We start from the raw sequence: 16,459 nt of genomic DNA, 5'->3' as shown, positions 1-16,459 counted from the left end.
TAAGGGTATTGAAAACAGTAATGTTTGAGTCATGACCACTCTCAAGTAAGTGTCCATGGACCAGCTTACCCTCATGAAGAGTTTCCATACTTGAACATGCTTTTAAAACAGCAACATACATGTAATTCCCTGGAATTACACTTGTCTGTTGCAATTTGCTGAACAAATGAATCACATTTCCACCATATCCAAGCTTTGCATGTGCTAGAATCACAGCAGTCCATGCTAAGACATTCGGATTCGAAAGCTTAGAGAACACATCATTTGCTTCCGGTAAACTACCACACAACGCATATATTCTAATGAGATTCTAATCAAGTGGCTTCCCAAGAAAGTGTTGAGCTCATATCTTCTTCTCCTTATAAGAGAATGCACTGTTCTGCCAGTATCCAGGTCCCTTTTGTCAAATGCACCCTTGTAAGAGATAGTAAAACATAGTGGTAGAAACATGAGAGCTGTGCCCGTCCACTGTCAGGTTGTCCACAGTCCGTATGGCTTCATGAAGGCTACCCTGATTACAAAGCTTTTTCAATCCTTCAACAAATTGCTGTGGGTTATCATGCTTTGCCATCCTGCATCACATATGAAGCCTAGCCTGCCTTCCCCTTCCACCGATGCCCTGTACTGCTTCAAATCACCATAAGCTTCTTTTCAAAGACTCTAACTGGTTGCAGCCATTAACTGGCACATAGTTTATTCATGTATTACAAATGAGCATCCATGTGTACATATAATGCCATCATATATGGCTTTCCTGAACAACGAGTAGAGCTTTAATCTCCATGTTCATACACTCAATTCTACAGCATTCTGCATTGGCATTCCTTTTATCCTTCTGATGTTTTGGGCTTTCTCTATGTCGAACCATTCATTCAGATTATCATTGCATACATTTAGCCCTGTTTTTCAAAGAGTTTCTTTCAGATATTCCGACAATTAGAGTACAAAGAAGTGTCCACCTTTCCGGCATTCATAAGTTCTTGAGCATTCTAACTATTTTGCAACTTGTAGGGAAGATCTCAAGTCAATACAAGCTCCTCACCTTCCTCAGCTATCAAAAAGGTCGAGTGTCGTAAGCCATTGAGACAAAGGGTTAGCTTCAAGTCACTACAAGCTCCTCTCTATCCTTGATTATTTGAATAGATGAGTGTCATAGGCCCTTGAAGTGGCAGGAATGGATCAAGTCATTGCAAGCTCCTCTCCTTCCTCAGCTGTCGAGAAGGATGAGTGTCACAAGCCCTTGTTGCCCATTCTACAGTCCTAAGAGAGAACTACAAGTCTATACAAGCTCCTTGTTACCCCCTTCTCTTGAGGTGAACAAGTGTCATAAGCCCTTGTAATCCTTCTTCTTCCCTAATCCACCTGGGTCAAATGGTACCAACAAATCATACAGGCTCTGCTGCCTGTACCCTTAAGGAATGCCCTCTAGATCATAGGCCATCAAGGTTTTCTGCCTCATACATATGCTGAAATCATCACATACATAGTTCACGGGGATTTCACCACACTCTCACCCCAGCAATTTCACGTCGGGTTCACCAAAGAATGTCGTGACGTGGGCGGTGTCGCTGGGAAAGTGCGAGACTTCTGGCTGCGAGAGTATGTGGTTGAACTTCAAAGGGCACCACATTTATATAAACATCATCACAATAAAAACCATGAGCAAAGAGAGCTCATAATCCCATAAACACCTTAAACCATAGCCAACAGGCCCACAGAAACCTGTCACCTTCACTATTCACAGGCTTCCTACAGAGACATAGATGATCATGGTCTTCCTCAGCAACATACTTCTAGATGACGTGAAAAGATAAGGACAATTGACACTGTGTAAGCCACCCTTAGGAGCTCCACAAACACAACCAATCTTCCTCTACTAAAATTTGTCCATGATTACTTCCAGCTCCCTGGACTACTCCACCTGCAGATTTAAGTGGAAAGCTGCTGCTAGTAACGGAATGCACATAAGGGATTCATCTACGCTCATCATGGCCCCAGCATTGTCAAACTCGCCGCAATAATTTGGTGCAGAAAAGATGGTCACCAGATGCCTCTCTGCAAAGAACTCATAGCCTTCCTCTACAACCTGATGTGCCCGGCAAATGAGATCCAGGTCATGCTTCTGCAGGAACTCATTTACTCTATCAGTCCCAAAAGTGTAAGAGACCCCTCTGTCATTCTCACCCCAACCTGAGATGTCTTTGTCTGGGTCAGACCATAGTAAATCGCACAACAATCCCTGATCCGGAAAATCTGTGGGACGTGGAATACTCTTTATTTGATCCAAACTACTCAAATCAGGAGAAAGCCCACCATGCATGCACAGTATCTTCTCATCAATGAGAGCTGCCACCACGGGTAGGCAGTTAAAGCATTCAGTGAATGCCTTCCACAGCCTTACATTGAATCGCCTCTTGCATTCATCATAGAAACCATAGATTCGGTTGATTGAAGCACATTCATGGTTACCCCTCCAGCAGAAAGAAGTTCTCTGGGTACTTGATTTTATAAGCAAGGAGGAGGCATATTGTTTCAAGGCTTTGCTTGCCTCGATCAACATAATCTCCTAAAAATAGATAATTGGCCTGTGGCGGAAAACCACCATATTCAAAAAGCCTCAACAGATCAGAGTATTGTCCATGAATGTCACCACAAATCTTGATCGGGGCTTCGAGCTCCAGCAGGTTGGGCTGCTGCATGAAGATGGTCTTGGAGGTAGAGCAGAGCTGCCGGATCTCATTCTCTGAGAGCTGCACCTGCTTGCCGGGGCGGGAGCTGCCAGTTCGAGTAGGCGAGCCCTGATGTCGTCCACGACGGCCGGGTCCATGAAACGCTGCTCCGGCCTGGTTATTTCTGGATCCTGCCGGCAAATCGGGCCTCTCCACACCTTTTTCAGCTGAAAACACGTTTATTCCGTTTTGAAATTCCACACTGCCCTCATTTTTCTCCCATTTTTCTTGGATTGATAAGTATCACATTCTTTATGGCTCCTTTACACCATATCTTTGCTTAGGGGCTGTTCCCATGCATAACATCAAAAAGACTCATTTGGCCTCATTTAACATTTGCTATCCCCGCATTATTTTCACTGCCATCAATACTCATTTAGTCAGGACCATGGCCATGACCTTGACTAATCATACTGCCTTCATGCCCATGCATCTGAGTTCATATGGGATGGTCTGTGAGCTTCTTTCACTACATGGATGTGCCACAGCACGACATCCACCCCCTCTAAACCTGCACGTCCCCCGGTATGTGCCACCAAGTTGCTATATAGGCTAATCTTCATTCAAATTTATACTGATTTGCCTTCATCTTTATCAAATTTTGGCACGTTATCTTCAGCTTTTTCATCCTCTGAACCCACATTCTCATCAAGGCTTTCCTCACTGGTTGAATTTCCTGTATTGATCATCCTGCTCATAAGAAGCCTATTTTCAAGGGTTGTTAAAACTCCATCTCCATTCTCTTTGCCAGCTAATGCAACTTGCACAAGTGTTGGTTTGGCATCCCCCTAGTTGAAATTCTCACAGCTTTTACTTTCATAAGATACAGTTTGATTGTTCTCAGAGCAGTCCACAACTGTGTTTCTAGATTCCCCATGCGTGTCGAGAATATCTGCAAAAGATAGCATTGCATCGTAGTATTGCCCATCTTGCATGGTTAAGCCAACATCATCCTCGTTCAAACCTTCTAGTGATAATGGTTGAACCCCCATTGACATTAACCTTCCCTGTTGTCTCAGAGGCTGGTGCCTTATGCTCAGGGTAGTCCATATCTCTTATCTTTGATATGCCAAGTTTTGAACACCCTGGCTGCACTCTCCAGACTCCCACATTTCGTATACATATTGATAAGGGCAATCCCAACCACTGCATCTAACTCAAAGCCACTAGCCATCAAGCGAGCATGGACTAGCTTGCCTTGGGAAAGGGCAGCTATACTTGAACATGCATTCAAGGCACTGATAAGAGTAACATTATTGGGCATTTGCCTCTCCTGTTGCATTTTGTTCAAAAAGTCCTGCTTGTCCATGTCCATGTTGAGAATATCCTGCAATCATAGTAGTCCATGGCACCCCACCTTCTTGTCCTAAACTGTCAAACACTCTCTGAGCTTCCTCAAGAGACCCAAGTTTTGCAAGCATATCAATTAGCATACTACTGACGCATGCATCCAAATCATAACCACTTTCGACAACATATCCATGAATGAAATTACCCCTATGATCTGTAAGATTCCTCCCCCAAACCCCCTTTTGATGTCTAGTATCTTCTTCTATAATCAATCCCTCTTCAGAAATATAAAAGACTTGTTTCTAACTGTTTTAACCTAGAGAGAGAAAATATTCTAGAGAGAGAATATTAAGATTTTTAATATTTTTGGTTAGAAAATTATCTCATCTTATTAAAATAAGTTTCCCTGAAACAGAAATTCAAAAAGAACTTTCCAATGTGCAATTGGAATTAATTGGAAATGTGTATAAAGGACCTTAGTCTAAGGGTCTAGATTTTCAGAAAATTTTGGATTATGGTCCAATTAAGGTTCCTATGGGCCAATAGCATCAATCCATGTGTAGGGAGGAGATAAATCCAATTTGTAAAAGAAGATACCCAAAAATGAGTAAATGCTCACATAAGATGAAGAGTTGAAAATGTACAAGGTTTATTAGTAAAAAATTTTGAGCAATATTAAAAGTATGACATATGTAAGGAAGGGGAGTTCTTTAAAGGAGGTGCATATTTCACATAAGATGAAGAGTTGAAAATGTACAAGGTTTATTAGTAAAAAACTATGAGCAATATTAAAAATATGACATATGTAAGGAAGGGGAGTTCTTTAAAGGAGGTGCATATTTCACATGCTTGAATGAGTTTTAAACTCATAAAAATTGAGATATTTCATCTCTCCTCTCTCCTCATTCAAGTCTAGTTCCAAAAAATTAGCTTAACTGACCTAAAAATGGTCAAAAATTGACCAAACTGATTTGGAAAATTCTAGAATCAGTTTGTTTGGTTAGGAGCTCAATTTTTTCTATAAATAGAAGCCTCCCCCTTGTTGAAAAATATATAGTGTTTATGCATCGTTACTCTACTCCACCTAAGCCAAGAACTGTGAATTCATTTAATAATTCACTAGTTTTTGGAGCTTCCCTCTTTCTTCAATCCCCATTAGTGGCTCCATCAACATACTTAACCAATTGATTGGTTGGGGGCCTCTACCGTGAACAAAGAATCAAGCAATTTGTAAGGTAATTAGTGAATATTGCTCTTTTCTATAATTTCTCAATGTTTCTCTCTTCTCAACCCCTCTCAAGCTTGAGAAGCTTAATTGGTATGGTTTTTTAAATGCTATTGAAGTTAATTGGTGAATAGTAGTGAAGAGTTACATAATTTAATAAATGCTATTGAAGTTAATTCCCATTTATGTTTAAATTCTAATGGTTTTTATGTAATTTCTCTCTCTCACTCAAGAAATGGTCATACTCATGACCCATTCTCAATCCAAAAGAAGCTTTTCATAAATCTTTTCCTTAATCCAAGATTAAGCTATGCTTGAGGCCAAATTAATGGTTTTTTTTCTATGCTTTTAGTTTATGCATATTGATGATTCAATCCATTATGGATTAATGATCCAATTAGAGATCATTTTAATTATTTTCTTAGTGATAAGCTTTATCCCTTAGAAAAATTGAGATTTATCAGTCATAGTAGCGGAGCTATGGCAAAATTTTTATAAAAATTATGCATAAAATAATTTCATTCAAAGTATAAAAAGAGGACTTCCTACCATATTCTAGGAATTATCATCCTAGATTAATTGAAAGAATTTCATTATAATCATGGAGAAATTGAATTTTAATATCATGCATAAAGGATAATTTTTTATATCAAAAGTGTTACTTTTATCATTTTTAATTTTCATGCATAGAAGTATGCATAAAGGAAATTTTTTTTATATCAAAAGTGTTACTTTTATCATTTTTAATTTTCATGCATAGAAGTATGCATAAAGGATAATTTTTTATATATTAAAAGTGTTACTTTTATCATTTTTAATTTTCATGCATAGAAGTATGCATAAAGGATAAATTTTTTAATATCAAAAGTGTTACTTTTATCATTTTTAATTTTCATGCATAGAAGTATGCATAAAGGAAATTTTTTTAATATCAAAAGTGTTACTTTTATCATTTTTAATTTTCATGCATAGAAGTATGCATAAAGGATAATTTTTTTTATATTAAAAGTGTTACTTTTATCATTTTTAATTTTCATGCATAGAAGTATGCATAAAGGATAAATTTTTTTATATCAAAAGTGTTACTTTTATCATTTTTAATTTTCATGCATAGAAGTATGCATAAAGGATAATTTTTTTTATATCAAAAGTGTTACTTTTATCATATTGGATTTCATGCATAGAGGTATGCATAAAAGTTGAATATTTTATTATAAAAGTGTTACTTTTAGCATAATTGAATTTCATGCGTAGAGGTATGCATAAAAGATATTCTTTTTTTTTACTAAAAGTGTGATTTTCATCATAAATGGATTTTATGCATAACTTAGATGCATAAGAGAAATTCTTTTATTCTAAAAGTGTAATTCCTACCAAATTGAATTTATGCATAAGAAGATGCATAAAAAATTGATTTTTAATTCAAAAGTGTCATTCTCATCTAAATTGAATTTATGCATAAGAAGATGCATAAAAAATTGATTTTTAATTCAAAAGTGTCATTCTCATCTAAATTGAATTTATGCATAGGAAGATGCATAAAAGATTGATTTTTAATTCAAAAGTGTCATTCTCATCTAAATTGAATTTATGCATAGGAAGATGCATAAAAGACTGAATTTTAATTCAAAAGTGTCATTTTCATTTAAAATGAATTTATGCATAGGAAGATGCATAAAAGATTGATTTTACTTCGGAAGTATTAATCTCCTTAAATGGAATTTATGCATAAGTAAATGTGTAAAGAAATCTTATATCAAATATAAGAATTCTCTTGTATTCTATAAATAGATATGAGATGTGATAGAATGTGATAAGAGGTGTATAAGAGGTGATAAAATGAATTAAGATGTGATAAGATGTGTATGAGATGAGGTAAGAAGTGTATGTGATAGGATAAGATGTATATGGGTTGTGATAGGGTGAGAATGGATGTGATATAAAAGATTAGATATGAAGGCATATGGGGTTATATGAATGGGAATGTGAAAATGGATGTATGTATGTGGATGTGTGGATGTGGAGATGGGAGTGTGGATGTATGCATGTGAAAATGGATGTATGCATGAAGATGTATATGCATAGATGTGAATGTGGATGTAGACGTGGTTGTATAGAAGTGAATGTGGAATGTGGATATGGATGTATGTATGTATGTGGATGTAGATGTGGATGTATAGATGTGAATGGGAATATAGATGCGGATATAGATGTGAATGTGAATGTAGATGTGGATGTATGTATGTATATGGATGTAGATGTGGATGTATAGATGTGAATGTGGAATGTGGATGTGGATGTATGTATGTATGTGGATGTAGATGTGGATGTATAGATGTGAATGGGAATGTGGATGTGGATGTATGTATGTATGTGGATATGGATGTATGAATGAGGACGTGATAGTGGATGTATGCATGAGGATGTGGATGTATGAATGAGGACGTGATAGTGGATGTATGCATGTGGATGTAGATGTGGATGTATAGAGGTGAATGGGAATGTGGATGTGGATGTATGTATGTATGTGGATATGGATGTATGAATGAGGACGTGATAGTGGATGTATGCATGTGGATGTGGATGTATGAATGAGGACATGATAGTGGATGTATGCATGTGGATGTGGATGTATGGATGTGGATATGGATGTGTATGTATGAATGTGGATATGGGATGTGGATGTATAAATGAGGATGTGAAAATGGAGGTAAGCATGTAGATGTGGATGTATGGATGTGAATGTGGATGTGGATGTGGATGTATGGATGTGAATATATGATATGTGATGTGAAGGAATCTGAAGTGAAGAGATGGAAAAGGAGGTGATTGGATGAGTACACATATACATGGAATGTGGAATAAGTAATGTGGATTAATGAGGGATAATGTGGAAAAATGAGAGTTAATATAGAAACTGTATTTGTAAACTGTTTGTAAATGCTGTTTGTAAATGGCTGTTTTATGTCAAGAATGCTGGGGAAGCATTTTGACCGTCTTGTGATTAAGGTCGTGGAGACCTAACTGATAAAGTTGCAACTGCTGACGGAGAGTCAATGGAGGACGTCTCGCGTAGCAAGGTCGACCGAGGTCTTGACCAGCCTCGGTTCGATTAAAATGGTGAGCTTCCGGTACGGTGGATGAGGGACCAAGGAAGCGGCCTATGAGTGAAGCGCTAGGTCACCTGCGAAGGATCCTAGAGGGTGCTGACCATACGGTGCTCGGGCTCTGGGTCGCCTAGGATACCCACGCGTGCGTCGAGGAAGATATTGGAACAAGGAGTAAGAGTTGTTTTGTGAAACCGGGCATGGATCTGGTTGATTGACCTTGTTGGTCTTCAATGGATGAGTCCATGGCTCTTTATATGGATCTGTTGGTTGATCTTGCTGATCTTCAACGAGAGTCCATCTTGATTTTTATAAGTGATTATATTGCCGAGTATTATGGGCTAGGAACTATTGAAAAGGCCCCTGTGTGGACAGGTGGTGAGCGTTCTAGTTGCCAATGATGCCATAGATACTCTGATGAAGGAATGATGGGAAATTATGAATCAACCGGATAAATTGAAAGATTGTGATCAGTGGTACTATGGTTTCATTAAAGGATTGTTTTAAAGTTAGCTGATGCTAAGAAAAAGGCAATTTCATATTGGGTGTGTAAGTGGTGTGGCTAGTTTTATGTTTGCATGAACTTCCGGCTAGGGGGCCTTGGAACTCTTTTCCTTGGTACCCGGGACAAAACCTAACCAAATTCCAAATTGGATCCCATCACTACAGTGGTTGGGCGGTTGGCTAACCCATGGGATCGGATGGGGTTAGGCTGGACTGATGGATCCGTAAATCGAGACTCAAACTTTTGTTTTTACGATAGATAAAATAAATCCCGGACAGTAACTGTTCTATGGATAGGAATCAACGGCTGTGCCTCTTGAATGGGGAAAAAAGCGTTGATCCCAATGATCCAAGTGCAAGTTTCTTCCTTAATCTGACCATGTATCTTATAGATGCAATTGGATCAGCTCGAACAAAAATGTTCTTGACTACGTTAGAGTAAAAAGTTATCCAGGTGGAATCGCCCGTGCTTTCCGGTAAAGGAAGTTTTTCCGGGTTCGGTTTTGGAACAACCGACGGATTAGTCTCTTATCCGGATATCCGTGGGTGAGGCCCCGAATGTGGGACCCCTGTCCCGCGCGAGAGAAGTGCTACTTCCACTGCCAGTATCGTGAATCCGTTGCTCGGTGGGAACAGGGATCTTACAGTTGGTATCAGAGCATTTGGTTAATAAAGATCAACTGAGAAGACAAATAGGTCTGAAATTTATCAAGAAACACAAAAAAGTTGTAATTGTGTGATATAATTCATACAATTTGATATTCAAACTGAAATTCGTAATTTGGTAATTGGGTCTTCAGATGGAAGTACCGCAATTATATAGAATCCCTGACTTGCTTGAGGCCTAGACATGATGGTATTTACCTTATAATTCCAAGGGCCGCGACTATCCGTATATACCGAGTATAACTGCAGCTCTTTACTGACAGTATATACGAGTAAATCTAAGACTTGAAATTATAAGCGTTAATGCTATCCAGATGATGAATTTGAATGTGGTTGATATGATTTTTAATTCTGTTTGGGAACTGATGAATTGATTGGGATTCTGATTGAAAAATGATGATTTTTGAAATTTAGTTGAAATATAATAACCTGAGCAAAACCGCAATGAGGATGAATGGGACGAGTCCCTGTAATGATAAATGATGATAATGATTTCAGCAAATCACTATGAGATTAGTGGATTGTGCTGTCAAAGTGCTACTGTTAACACTTGACTCGGTATATCAAGTTAAGGGATGACAAATTGAAAACTTGCTTGACTGAAATTCCCGTGGAGGAATGTTCAGAAAGAAAAATTTTTGATCTGATGGACCATTATCGTGTTAAAGATATGAATGATATGATCTGAAATGAAATTATTTAATGATGAGTTCTATATAAGGGATATTTATCCCCGTATTCTGTTGGGTTGACCAGAATATAAGGAACCCAGAATAAAATTGGATCTTAAGAAAAAGAGTTGTCCTCTACCTTGCGAGATGAGGACATCTCGCTCTTTTCAAGTGGGGTAGAATGTAAGATTCTCCCCCAGCCTTCGAGGTATACAGGAGTAAGAATCTCCCTTTCTGATCTTATAATTATTCTCTCTCTAAAATAAAAGAAAGATTCTGTTTTTTAAAAAAAAAGGAAGAACCTTTTCCCTGAATACTTCTCAAGAGTCCCACCTATTTTAAGGATTCAGAACAATGAGTTCAGAAGTGAGAATTGATGTTTTGGATATCAAGGTTTTGGTCTTCATTTGAGTACGGCCCAAAAGAAGTTCTTTATCTCTTAGGAAGTATAAGAAGTTATTCCCAGATATTGTGGACCAAAGAAGGTAGGTAACTTAGCCTACGAACCTCTTTTATCTTCTCATCTCAAGGTTCTTAATGCTTTCTATAGAAATATGTGCCAAACCCAAATCAGGGAAAGACGGTAAAACTTCAGTGGCAAGTTACCGTTGGCTTCTAAGTTACGCTAGCTCCTTCCTTTATATAAGTCGTAACTTTTACTTGTCGCTCACAGTAATCTTACTTCCATCGATCTCCTTTCTTTCTTAATCTCCTTCATGGCTTGGCAACAAGAACTAGTTTTATCCATAATGATTCCTCACCTTCAAGACGCAAGTGAGTCTGTGAAGAAGGATTTTATAGAGCAGTATGAGCGCTCACTTTTCCCTCACTTGGGAACTTCTGTAGCGCAAACCAAATGGCGGACCTATCAAGACATAACTAGGGTAACACCCTGGGGTCAACAACATTTTCGTAATAATGTCCGCTTGGCCATGGTTATTGAAGCTTTGGGTTTGGGTCCCCGATACTACTGCGTCATGAGATCAAGGCATCTTGGGTTTTCTGAGCGGGTCTTCTTACTGGCGTGTTTTCTTCCTCATGAGAAGATATGTCTTTATCCCATTTTTGGCTTGCCTCTCAGAGGTCCTTTTGTTAGATCGCCTCATACCACTGAGATAGGTGCGGCAATAACCAGCAGAATCATTCCCATAGATGAGTTACCCTATACTTGTGCAGCTTGTGAGGACTGCTTTTGTGATCATATGATGGACGGGCTTATGGAAGTGTAAAGAGTTCTTCTATCTTTACTGTATAAGTTCTGAGAATGAATAAAGTTTAAATCTTGTTCTTATCTTGAATCTTGCTCTCTTTGTGACTTTTTCTTGGTGGTTAATCCTGATTTAAATTTTTCTCTAAGTCTAATAATTCGTGCATCTTGCGAAATTATCCCAGTTTGCGAGATGAGGACATCTCGCGTTTTTTAAGTGGGGTAGAATGTAAGATTCCTCCCCCAAACCCCCTTTTGATGTCTAGTATCTTCTTCTATAATCAATCCCTCTTCAGAAATATAAAAGACTTGTTTCTAACTGTTTTAACCTAGAGAGAGAAAATATTCTAGAGAGAGAATATTAAGATTTTTAATATTTTTGGTTAGAAAATTATCTCATCTTATTAAAATAAGTTTCCCTGAAACAGAAATTCAAAAAGAACTTTCCAATGTGCAATTGGAATTAATTGGAAATGTGTATAAAGGACCTTAGTCTAAGGGTCTAGATTTTCAGAAAATTTTGGATTATGGTCCAATTAAGGTTCCTATGGGCCAATAGCATCAATCCATGTGTAGGGAGGAGATAAATCCAATTTGTAAAAGAAGATACCCAAAAATGAGTAAATGCTCACATAATCTGTGGGACGTGGAATACTCTTTATTTGATCCAAATTACTCAAATCAGGAGAAAGCCCACCATGCATGCACAGTATCTTCTCATCAATGAGAGCTGCCACGGGTAGGCAGTTAAAGCATTCAATGAATGCCTTCCACAGCCTTACATTGAATCGCCTCTTGCATTCATCATAGAAACCATAGATTCGGTTGATTGAAGCACATTCATGGTTACCCCTCAGCAGAAAGAAGTTCTCTGGGTACTTGATTTTATAAGCAAGGAGGAGGCATATTGTTTCAAGGCTTTGCTTGCCTCGATCAACATAATCTCCTAAAAATAGATAATTGGCCTGTGGTGGCGGAAAACCACCATATTCAAAAAGCCTCAACAGATCAGAGTATTGTCCATGAATGTCACCACAAATCTTGATCGGGGCTTCGAGCTCCAGCAGGTTGGGCTGCTGCATGAAGATGGTCTTGGAGGTAGAGCAGAGCTGCCGGATCTCATTCTCTGAGAGCTGCACCTGCTTGCCGGGGCGGGAGCTGCCAGTTCGAGTAGGCGAGCCCTGATGTCGTCCACGACGGCCGGGTCCATGAAACGCTGCTCCGGCCCGGTTATTTCTGGATCCTGCTGGCAAATCGGGCCTCTCCACACCTTTTTCAGCTGAAAACACGTTTATTCCGTTTTGAAATTCCACACTGCCCTCATTTTTCTCCCATTTTTCTTGGATTGATAAGTATCACATTCTTTATGGCTCCTTTACACCATATCTTTGCTTAGGGGCTGTTCCCATGCATAACATCAAAAAGACTCATTTGGCCTCATTTAACATTTGCTATCCCCGCATTATTTTCATTGCCATCAATACTCATTTAGTCAGGACCATGGCCATGACCTTGACTAATCATACTGCCTTCATGCCCATGCATCTGAGTTCATATGGGATGGTCTGTGAGCTTCTTTCACTACATGGATGTGCCACAGCACGACATCCACCCCCTCTAAACCTGCACATCCTCTGGTATGTGCCACCAAGTTGCTATATAGGCTAATCTTCATTCAAATTTATACTGATTTGCCTTCATCTTTATCAAATTTTGGCACGTTATCTTCAGCTTTTTCATCCTCTGAACCCACATTCTCATCAAGGCTTTCCTGACTGGTTGAATTTCCTGTATTGATCATCCTGCTCATAAGAAGCCTATTTTCAAGGGTTGTTAAAACTCCATCTCCATTCTCTTTGCCAGCTAATGCAACTTGCACAAGTGTTGGTTTGGCATCCCCCTAGTTGAAATTCTCACAGCTTTTACTTTCATAAGATACAGTTTGATTGTTCTCAGAGCAGTCCACAACTGTGTTTCTAGATTCCCCATGCGTGTCGAGAATATCTGCAAAAGATAGCATTGCATCGTAGTATTGCCCATCTTGCATGGTTAAGCCAACATCATCCTCGTTCAAACCTTCTAGTGATAATGGGGTTGAACCCCCATTGACATTAACCTTCCCTGTTGTCTCAGAGGCTGGTGCCTTACGCTCAGGGTAGTCCATATCTCTTATCTTTGATATGCCAAGTTTTGAACACCCTGGCTGCACTCTCCAGACTCCCACATTTCGTATACATATTGATAAGGGCAATCCCAACCACTGCATCTAACTCAAAGCCACTATCCATCAAGCGAGCATGGACTAGCTTGCCTTGGGAAAGGGCAGCTATACTTGAACATGCATTCAAGGCACTGATAAGAGTAACATTATTGGGCATTTGCCTCTCCTGTTGCATTTTGTTCAAAAAGTCCTGCTTGTCCATGTCCATGTTGAGAATATCCTGCAATCATAGTAGTCCATGGCACCACACCTTCTTGTCCTAAACTGTCAAACACTCTCTGAGCTTCCTCAAGAGACCCAAGTTTTGCAAGCATATCAATTAGCATACTACTGACGCATGCATCCAAATCATAACCACTTTCGACAACATATCCATGAATGAAATTACCCCTATGATCAGCTGATGTACTGGCGCAAGCTTTCAAAGCACTAACAAAAATGGTATCCTTTGGCTCCATCCCTTCCCGCAGCATTTGCTCAAAAAGATGGAGAGCCTCCTCACCCCGCCCATGCTGAACATACCCTGTAACCATTGCACTCCATGTCACCCGGTCATGTTTTGGTAGCTTTTCAAACACACTCTATACATCTGCAGGCCTTCCACATCTGGCATACATGCCAATAAGGATACTCCCTACAAATACATCAGTTTCAAACCCATTCTCAGCTACATAGGCATGAGTAAGCTTGCCCTGCCCTAAACTTGCCATATAGGAACATGCTTTCAAAACACACACGAACGTAATTGCGTTGGCTTCATGCCATGTTGTTGCATTTCCTGAAAGAGAAGGAGAGCCTGGTGACCATGCCCAAGCTGAGCGTAACCTCCAATTATTGCATTCCATGTCACCGCACTTGAAATGGGCAATCTCTTAAACACTTTATATGTATCATACAGGCTACCACATATGGCATACATGCTAATAAGGGTATTGAAAACAGTAATGTTTGAGTCATGACCACTCTCAAGTAAGTGTCCATGGACCAGCTTACCCTCATGAAGAGTTTCCATACTTGAACATGCTTTTAAAACAGCAACATACATGTAATTCCCTGGAATTACACTTGTCTGTTGCAATTTGCTGAACAAATGAATCACATTTCCACCATATCCAAGCTTTGCATGTGCTAGAATCACAGCAGTCCATGCTAAGACATTCGGATTTGAAAGCTTAGAGAACACATCATTTGCTTCCGCCGGTAAACTACCACACAACGCATATATTCTAATGAGATTCTAATCAAGTGGCTTCCCAAGAAAGTGTTGAGCTCATATCTTCTTCTCCTTATAAGAGAATGTACTGTTCTGCCAATATCCAGGTCCCTTTTGTCAAATGCACCCTTGTAAGAGATAGTAAAACATAGTGGTAGAAACATGAGAGCTGTGCCCGTCCACTGTCAGGTTGTCCACAGTCCGTATGGCTTCATGAAGGCTACCCTGATTACAAAGCTTTTTCAATCCTTCAACAAATTGCTGTGGGTTATCATGCTTTGCCATCCTGCATCACATATGAAGCCTAGCCTACCTTCCCCTTCCACCGATGCCCTGTACTGCTTCAAATCACCATAAGCTTCTTTTCAAAGACTCTAACTGGTTGCAGCCATTAACTGGCACATAGTTTATTCATGTCTTACAAATGAGCATCCATGTGTACATATAATGCCATCATATATGGCTTTCCTGAACAACGAGTAGAGCTTTAATCTCCATGTTCATACACTCAATTCTACAGCATTCTGCATTGGCATTCCTTTTATCCTTCTGATGTTTTGGGCTTTCTCTATGTCGAACCATTCATTCAGATTATCATTGCATACATTTAGCCCTGTTTTTCAAAGAGTTTCTTTCAGATATTCCGACAATTAGAGTACAAAGAAGTGTCCACCTTTCCGGCATTCATAAGTTCTTGAGCATTCTAACTGTTTTGCAACTTGTAGGGAAGACCTCAAGTCAATACAAGCTCCTCACCTTCCTCAGCTATCAAAAAGGTCGAGTGTCGTAAGCCCTTGAGAAAAAGGGTTAGCTTCAAGTCACTACAAGCTCCTCTCTATCCTTGATTATTTGAATAGATGAGTGTCATAGGCCCTTGAAGTGGCAGGAATGGATCAAGTCATTGCAAGCTCCTCTCCTTCCTCAGCTATCGAGAAGGATGAGTGTCACAAGCCCTTGTTGCCCATTCTACAGTCCTAAGAGAGAACTACAAGTCTATACAAGCTCCTTGTTACCCCCTTCTCTTGAGGTGAACAAGTGTCATAAGCCCTTGTAATCCTTCTTCTTCCCTAATCCACCTGGGTCAAATGGTACCAACAAATCATACAGGCTCTGCTGCCTGTACCCTTAAGGAATGCCCTCTAGATCATAGGCCATCAAGGTTTTCTGCCTCATACATATGCTGAAATCATCACATACATAGTTCACGGGGATTTCACCACACTCTCACCCCAGCAATTTCACGTCGGGTTCACCAAAGAATGTCGTGACGTGGGCGGTGTCGCTGGGAAAGTGCGAGACTTCTGGCTACGAGAGTATGTGGTTGAATTTCAAAGGGCACCACATTTATATAAACATCATCACAATAAAAACCATGAGCAAAGAGAGCTCATAATCCCATAAACACCTTAAACCATAGCCAACAGGCCCACAGAAACCTGTCACCTTCACTATTCACAGGCTTCCTACAGAGACATAGATGATCATGGTCTTCCTCAGCAACATACTTCTAGATGACGTGAAAAGATAAGGACAATTGACACTGTGTAAGCCACCCTTAGGAGCTCCACAAACACAACCAATCTTCCTCTACTAAAATTTGTCCATGATTACTTCCAGCTCCCTGGA

At 39.5% G+C, this 16,459-nt stretch overlaps 2 pseudogenes; both read right to left on the bottom strand.

Annotated features, from left to right (window-relative positions):
* Positions 1-1,912: 1,912 nt before the first annotated feature.
* Positions 1,913-2,842, bottom strand: LOC147623577 (serine/threonine-protein phosphatase PP1 pseudogene; annotated as a pseudogene).
* Positions 2,843-3,298: 456 nt separating this feature from the next.
* Positions 3,299-12,609, bottom strand: LOC147623576 (serine/threonine-protein phosphatase PP1 isozyme 3-like; annotated as a pseudogene).
* Between the last annotated feature and the right edge of the window lie 3,850 nt (positions 12,610-16,459).

Source organism: Cibotium barometz, chromosome 26, assembly GCF_041138505.1.
Source record: "Cibotium barometz isolate CiBa-2024 chromosome 26, ASM4113850v1, whole genome shotgun sequence".
NCBI lineage: Eukaryota > Viridiplantae > Streptophyta > Polypodiopsida > Cyatheales > Cibotiaceae > Cibotium > Cibotium barometz.
Note: the sequence above shows the minus strand (reverse complement) of the source record. Positions and strands in the feature narration are given on the sequence as shown.